The sequence below is a fragment of the Bidens hawaiensis genome, unplaced genomic scaffold, assembly GCF_021521415.1.
Source record: "Bidens hawaiensis isolate Kalapana, Puna unplaced genomic scaffold, B.hawaiensis_p1.1 tig00000055_1, whole genome shotgun sequence".
Classification (NCBI taxonomy): domain Eukaryota; kingdom Viridiplantae; phylum Streptophyta; class Magnoliopsida; order Asterales; family Asteraceae; genus Bidens; species Bidens hawaiensis.
The window spans coordinates 8,651,153-8,659,156 of NW_027491016.1; the positions used below are offsets into that span (position 1 = coordinate 8,651,153).

Below are 8,004 nucleotides of genomic sequence, written 5' to 3' on the forward strand. Positions count from 1 at the left end.
TTTGCGTATGTTGAAAAAGAATTGGTCAAACATATCTATTTTGATAATTTTCCCCTTAAATAAAGCCACAACAGCCAGCTTACCAACCGAGACACAACCGGTTCGGTCTTGGTATTCAGTACCATTGGTGGAGAGGTGGGCAGTTGATTGAGCGGTAGTTCAGTAAGATTTTGAGAATGGTTCTTATTAATATTGTGTGTTTATCAATTGAACCAGTTACACACACGTACCCAACATGAAGAACTTAGTTCCAATTTTCAAGAAAAAATCTAACTTGCTTTTACTCTTACAAATAAAGGTTGCACAGGAACAAGCAAAACTATTCTTCATACTTTATTCCATTAATGGTAGCAAATTTACACCCTCAAGTTAAAAGATTTCATAGAGGCATGTCCTTGGGGAAATCTTCTGCGTGCCTTTGTATTGTTTCTCTAACCAACGTTTCTTGCTCCATCAAATTTGAAGGCAAGTCATCATAAACATCTGTGAACATGTCTCTAAGCAATGGCATTTCTTCTTTTTCGGCTTCATCGATTGCATGTTTAACCTGTACATATATAGTAATCGTCTCAAGAGTACCAACATTTGGTCATGCTGGATGAAAACAATTAGCATTAACTAAAACTACATTGATTTACCTGTTTCTTTGTTTCAATATGAAGTTCCAATTCTTCTTTATTGCTCCACCAACCTTTTCGCTCGACCCAATTTCTTAGTCTCGTTATAGGAGAATGCACTATTTTCCAGTGTTCGATAACATCCTTAGACCGATACTTTGTGGAATCATCAGATGTAGAGTGGTGACTTACTCTATATGTCATTGCCTTGTGTTTCATCACGGCGAGGTATAAAATAGAAACGAACCCACAAACATGTCATTTGAGGAAGTAATTAAAGCATAAACTGGAGCAAATATGATTAATTAACATTAATTAAAGCATAAACTATATTTATATGATCAACCTCAATAAGTATCGGACGTTGTTCTCTGATGGCCATCTCACGAGCACTGTAAACAACATTATAAATTGCTAGAGCATCATTGCCATCTACCCTTATACTTCGAACTCCATAGGCTTGGCTTTAACAACAACTCCATCGCCTGCCCATATACATCCAAGTCATTTCAATAAAATTAAGAGAGGGGGGTCAGATGAAAGTCTCATAGTATTGAAACTGTTTTACATAAACACAATGTTTTCATAACTAGACATGTCGTTGAAGCGATTGGCTTGCTAGTTCACTAGTCAAAACCAGTTGAATCGAACCGATCTGGCTGTATTCAAAATCTGGAATTTCTAAAATAAAGTACAACAATCCTAAACAAAATATAGAGTACGTTAAAGTAGTAAATAGTTTCATTGAATGATATTTTAGAAAGAAAAAAACAAAAAAATAAACTGAACTTGAAATCACTTTGATAGCCCGGTCCGGCTGGTCAATACACATAACTAGACCGGTTCATGTACTTACAACTAGACCAGTTATGTGTCCAGACAAGTTATGTGACCAGTCCCGATCCAACCATTCTAGGCCGTCCTGAAAACACCGTTTAAAGTTGCTGAGGACGTAGTTACACTTAAAGTGTGAGAGAATAGGGTTGAACCATCTAACGTAGAAGTTCAGTGACAAATTGTTTCTAAAGTGCTACTAAAAGGTTAAATTGGTACAAATCACTACTACATTAGTGACCAAAGCCGGTGCAAAATCTAATTGTGATGGTTTTGTGTCAAAACGAAAAACTTTGTTACTGATCTTACTTGTGATGGCACTTTTTTTTGCGATGGAAGGGAAAATGAACAAGTGTTAAAGAATAGTCCAAGAGTGTTTTAGTGATACTGGATATGTATATATAAAGGATCTTTTCTTTTGGCAAATAATGAACATTATTTGAATTCGAGTTGATAATAATGAGTGAAAAATTACTTCGAAATTGCTCGGTGACCTGAGTACTGATAGCCCATCCATTGTTATGACATATGAACACAACCGGAGCATCCATAACCGCAGCAAAATTCAGAGCAGCATGAAAATCGCCCTACATGAATAATAATACCAAACAGTAGAAAAAAACTATCACCACTTCAATTTTTAGATTACAGAGTATGATATTCTCATTACCTCACTCGTAGTGCCATCTCCGAAAAATGCAACCACACATGAATCCTTTTTATCCATTTTTAGCGAATAAGCCATACCAACTGCCTGAGGAAGTTGTGTCCTAGGAGAAAAAAAAAAGATTGTAAAACGACAACAATGAAATGAAAGTTAATATTAGGATCAAGAAGTCATGTAATTTGTTGCATTTAATGGCAAAAACCTATATGATATGGTAAACAAATATACACATGTTGCATCGTTTGATTAAAAAAAGATGCATTGTGTTTATAGCAGCAAGGTGTATATTTGTGTGTTTATTGAGCATTTCGTCAACAATAAAATAAAACCATTATTATGTAGTGACAGACGCCAACGGTGATGAGATTGTAATATAATTGAGCTTCTTTGATCCATAATGAATCGGCATTTGCCTGCCTTTTCCATGGCCAATGTTGTTTCCGAAGCATTGGTTTGCAAATTCTCGCAGGGTAAAACCACGCCACAATAAAACACCTGGCTCTCTATACTGCAGTATATGTTGAAGGAGGTCAATGTCATTAAACCATGAACTCTAAATAACTAAATTACATACTATTACTGATTTACTTAATCAGGAGTGTTAAGAGTTTAATTTTCTTTTTGGCAAATTGGGTTTCGATGATTTAACCTATAACTTGCTGGCCTACAATAATCCATGTCGGCAATTGGCCATTGGACTCCAAACTTTTATTTTCTTTGGTAAGGGCAATTCCACTTTAATAGGAAAAGTAACTCCACCTGTCCATAACTTTTATTTATATCATTTAAAAACAATTACAACATTAATTCTTGTTGACATAAAAATAAGCCGACTGATCATTAGACAAACAGAGGTACTTTTCTGTAAGAGTGAAATTGCCCATTGGCAACAAAAGTGTAAGTTAGAAGTATCAATAGTCACGTTGTTATTATATATTATTTTTGGTCAATGTGTCATAGTTTGGATTAATAGAATCCAATTTATGCGACAAAGGCTTCAATGACTCAACTTTCAATTTTACTTCAAGGTTGTGAAACATTTGTTATATGTTGACATTGATCAGACGTCAATTTTCAAAACTGAAACTTAGTGGTTAAGCCTCATTACAAGTTTGAGTGCCTCAAAATTACTATTTATTGATATTTTCGAATTGTTTTTCATCCAAGTTGAGTCGAACCTGAGCCAATACTATATCGTAGAAATTAAGTGCGCCGGCCGATGCTAAGTTGATGGCTTCCTCACCAAATGATGTTAAGTAGAATGATAATCTTCCTTGTCTTTGTGCCTTATAAAAGAATTTATCCATAGTATTAAGGGTAACCATGCCGCTATAGACTTTTAATGCAAGTTCTTTACTCATCTAATGATTGAAATAACAAAGGAATGAACAACATAACCTCACGTGAAGAATGCAGACAAAACTTAACATAAATAAATTCATGATAGTTAAAACAAGTACGCATGAATTGATATACTGATGCTTACATGTTCGAACATGTTCGATGAGATTGCGTAACCATCCTCATCAAGAACTCGGTAACATTGCACCCGATCCTCGTATGAACCAGGAAGAAATTTCATCTCAACTGTATAATTAATCTTGCCACGCGCAAAGTCCATAACCTAGCCCCCAACAAAAACGATTGTACTTGATACTTTTCATTAAAATGTTGAAGTAACAACTATAATACACGTCGGTAAGTGTGTAAGATTAAGATTCTTAATCATACATACTTCAAAAGCATAGTTATACACTTTAAAAGGGCGTAAAATTACGAAACAAAAAAAAAAGTTAAAAATTCTATACTTCAAAATAGTGAATAAATCACAGGACATTTTGGTACTGTTTAATGTTTAAAAATCAGCCAGACACCAACCCTCAGCACAAACAATACCCTCAGTTCCTTCATCTATTCCGTCTCCTTATAACAATGATCAACATAGATGCAGCCTTGCTTCGCTGATCACTGTAGAGCGACATACGAAAGTTATTATATTTTACTTATATAACATTTTAGGCTTTCTTCCATCCGTAGGTGATGATTTTCTAGTAGTGATGAATGTTAAAGTTTCTAATCCACACTTAGTGCGAACCCTTTTCTCATCTTTATACAATATTAGCTAGCTAGATGTCAAACTTTCTAACTAAAGTTTTTTTCTTGTCATCCCTCGATATGGATGAACTATGTGTTTTTGATACTTTAATGAATGATTTTTTTTGAACTATGAACTTTTATAAACACAACACCAACGAACCACCCCCCACGCCCTGTCTCCTAAAAATTTTCATAAATGGTGTTTGTGTAAAAGTTATTTAAAAATGGTATGGTTTTGAGGGTTGTTACACAAATGGTGTAATCATGGTTTGAAATCATGGGTTAGATTTTTTTTTCTGTGAACCTGTTAGATGGGTATTTCAGAAATAATACTTTTTGTTAAAATAAGGCAAGCCATGGTTTGAAACCACGAGCTGCATCAAAAAAGTTAAACATAATACCACTTCCAATTGTGTGGTGGTTTTGAAACTCAAGCCGTAGTTTGAAACCACGGTTTGACCTTTTTCTTTTTTTTAAACGCCAATAAGTATATATATGTTCACATGCGATTTTTATCAACTCGTGGTTTTGAACCAAGGTTTGTTTTTGTTTTCCTTTCTTCTCTAATTTAATTTAATATGTTCACACCTGATGCTTCTTCTTATTTTTTATGCTTTGAGATGGATATTTCACTAAATTAAATGCAATAGTGAAATGTCAACTCAAAGGAAAAAAACAAAAAAAAGTATCAAGTTTGATTGTATGAACATACTAAATTAAATTGGAAAAGAAAGGAAAAAAAAACAAACCTTGGTTCGAAACGACGAGTTTATTAAAAAAATCACATGTGAACACATATATTTATCGACATTTAAAAGAAAAAGAAAAAGGTCAAACCGTGGTTTCAAACCAAATATGGCTTGAGTAGCAAAACCACCACATAATTGAAAGTGGTATTAGATTTAACTTTTAATGCAATCCGTGATTTCAAACAACAACTTGCTTAATCAAAAGTATTATTTTCTGAAATACTCATATGGCACGTTCATAGAGAAAATAGCCAAACCGTGGTTTCAAACCACGGTTACACCATTTTTGTAATAACCCTCAACCATACCATCTTTGAAACAAGTTTACATAAACACCATTTGTGAAAAATTTTCCTCTGCCTCCACAAATCGGAGAGCAGTGCAACACCAAAAACACACACACACAATGACATGAAATCAAACTTACACTAATTAAACCAATCTTTTGATCTATTTTTGGATCTATTCCTAAACCAAAGATAACTAAGCGATTGAATCTGATTTAATATACAACAAATACATATTAATTATTATTTTTTATTTAATGCACAATAAATACAAATGCATTCACTTATTTTTTTTTTTTTGGAACGACCAACTAAGTAACGCCGGATACTCCGTACGCGGCCCCTAATGGATAAAGGTAGCCCGAGCCGGCCATGAGTCCAGACGGACGGAGCCCCTAGCGGTCCATCTATTGAGGGATTCCCCGGATAAAACTTGACCCCCACGCCCGCCGAACGGCACGACAGCGAGGAGCCGGTAAAACCAGGTGAGATCAGGACTCGAACCCAGGCAAGCCTGGGTCATCCCTCATATCTCCCATATAAATTGGTGATAGTGAGGTTTGAACTCCCTACCTCTCACTAGTATAGTGAGTGTTCTACCATTGAGCCACATCCAATTTATATTTTAATACACAATAAATACATATTTATTATTTAATGCAAATAAAATATAGACTAATATATTTATTCACAAGAATACATTTTAATTATTTTTTTATTAAGTGTGTCCTTTTTTCTCACGCTCTCGCTATGTTCTTTGCGTACGCCTATCATCTTTGATCGATAGATATGGTTGGTTTACTAAGGGTGGACAGAGTGGGTTAGCGGTATGGGTTTGGGGTGGGTTTAGAACCGATGTGAACATCACCACGCCCAACTTGATACCGATTAACTGTCTTCCCGATCATTCTACCGAAGCCGCCCTGAAATGCAATTTAAACATATTTTGTAATTTTCCACTTATATATATTGTTGTAATTACTATATAATTATTGTTATACTACAATTATTATATTTTCATTATTATTATTATTATTATTATTATTATTATTATTATTGTGCATTTATTATTGTTATTATTGTTATAATATAATTTTGAAGCGATGTAATTTATATTTATGTTTTTCCAGTTTGAAGTGAACATATTTACACAACTCAAATTATTTGAAATTATGTTCTTTTATTAACAAAACTAAACCAATTTGTATTCAAAATAAAGTATTGCTTGTTCGTACACGGCTTTTGCTCGGATTTAGTTGATAGAATGCTATTTGTAATACTTTATATATATGTATTATGTTATAGTTTTGAATTAATTAATGAATTCTAATTTTTTTTAAAAATAATGTTAACATTGTTTTCAATTTATTGAGTTTAAATTTATCTGCTATGTTATATATATGTTATCTTTATTTAATAGAATGTAAAATGTTAATTTTATTTTATATCATGTTTGTTTTGATGTGAAAACAATTTACTTAATTTATTTATTTAAAAAGAATAAAACTATAAATTGAGTGATACATGGCTGAATTTTAAACAGGACGATGAGTCGATGAGCCAGCTTTTTTCTCGAGAGGCTAATTAAGCCGAAGCTTTCTGAATGGTCCTAGATTAGATTATGCTAAAAGAGGTAAGCCAACCACGTGAATTGAAGAACGTACATATGATCTAAAGATGATGCAAAGTGCATGATTGATGATTCTAACAAGAAAGTACAATTAGTAAAGTAGCACATTTACCTTGGTTTTTTCAGAAGTAGAATCAGCATCTTCTTCAGATAAGATCCGTTCCCCTGCTTGCATGGAGCTGTAACGGCGAGTACCCGAAATCGCAGCATATCGGGATGCAGAAGTCCCCTTTCCATTAACTGTTTGATAATTAGGACATATGATTTTTTTCATAAGGCAACCCACACCTTTTCTTGTTCTTGTAAGCCACAGTGACATGTTCATCTCTCTGTGTATGATCAGTGAGAGAGAGACGGTAGCAGTTGTTGTTTTATAGATGGCAGATACATCCACGATTAGAAAGAGGGACAAGTGGACAGACTTCATATGGACATGAAGCGGTGGCATATATACTTTTTAGTAACGTTATGATAATTAAGAAATTTGTAAACTTAAATCAAGGGGCAGGGCATTCATGAGTCATGACCGATGTTTCCGCTACATTTTTACTCAGTATTCGTAAATTACAAAATCGCTGGTGGCATCTATCCACATGTGTAATAAATTAATTATTAATTCATTTTAATTTTCTAACCTTTGCCACGTAATCAATTTTATATGGCAAATATTTGTCATGAAACGAAGCCATGTACCCTAACTATATAGGGTGGCAACGGCGTTACCATGTGGTTTAGAAGGCATGCACTCTACTCATATGAGTGCACCGTCCTCTCTTATAGGTTTTAAATACTAGTAAATGGGACCGCATGATACGACGAACGTCACCAAGGCTCTTTTGAAGAGCACAATTTAACCCAACCTCTTTTACATAATTAAATAAGATAATTGTTAATTTAAATAGTCTTTTGTTATTAAAATATAGATAGTTAATGCAAATTTTAAGTCTAACATAATATTTAACATGGTAAATTAAATAATCCTATGTGCCATTAAATAATGCATTAATTAGAACAACTTTATTAAATGGAGGTAAATTATAACCACAAGTTTGGTCTAGCAACAAAAATGTATGATATTCAACCAAAAGGTTTATAGATTCTAGTTTTAAAAAAAATTGAAACA

At 33.6% G+C, this 8,004-nt stretch overlaps 1 pseudogene across 1 annotated transcript; it reads right to left on the reverse strand.

Annotated features, from left to right (window-relative positions):
- Positions 1 to 379: 379 nt before the first annotated feature.
- On the reverse strand, positions 380 to 7,242 carry LOC143537410 (2-oxoisovalerate dehydrogenase subunit alpha 2, mitochondrial-like; annotated as a pseudogene). Its single transcript, XR_013136054.1, has 9 exons — positions 6,994 to 7,242; positions 3,605 to 3,742; positions 3,297 to 3,479; positions 2,469 to 2,626; positions 2,122 to 2,221; positions 1,927 to 2,038; positions 964 to 1,102; positions 639 to 824; positions 380 to 547 (listed from the first exon to the last, which is right to left on the reverse strand). The product of XR_013136054.1 is annotated as a 2-oxoisovalerate dehydrogenase subunit alpha 2, mitochondrial-like (transcript).
- Between the last annotated feature and the right edge of the window lie 762 nt (positions 7,243 to 8,004).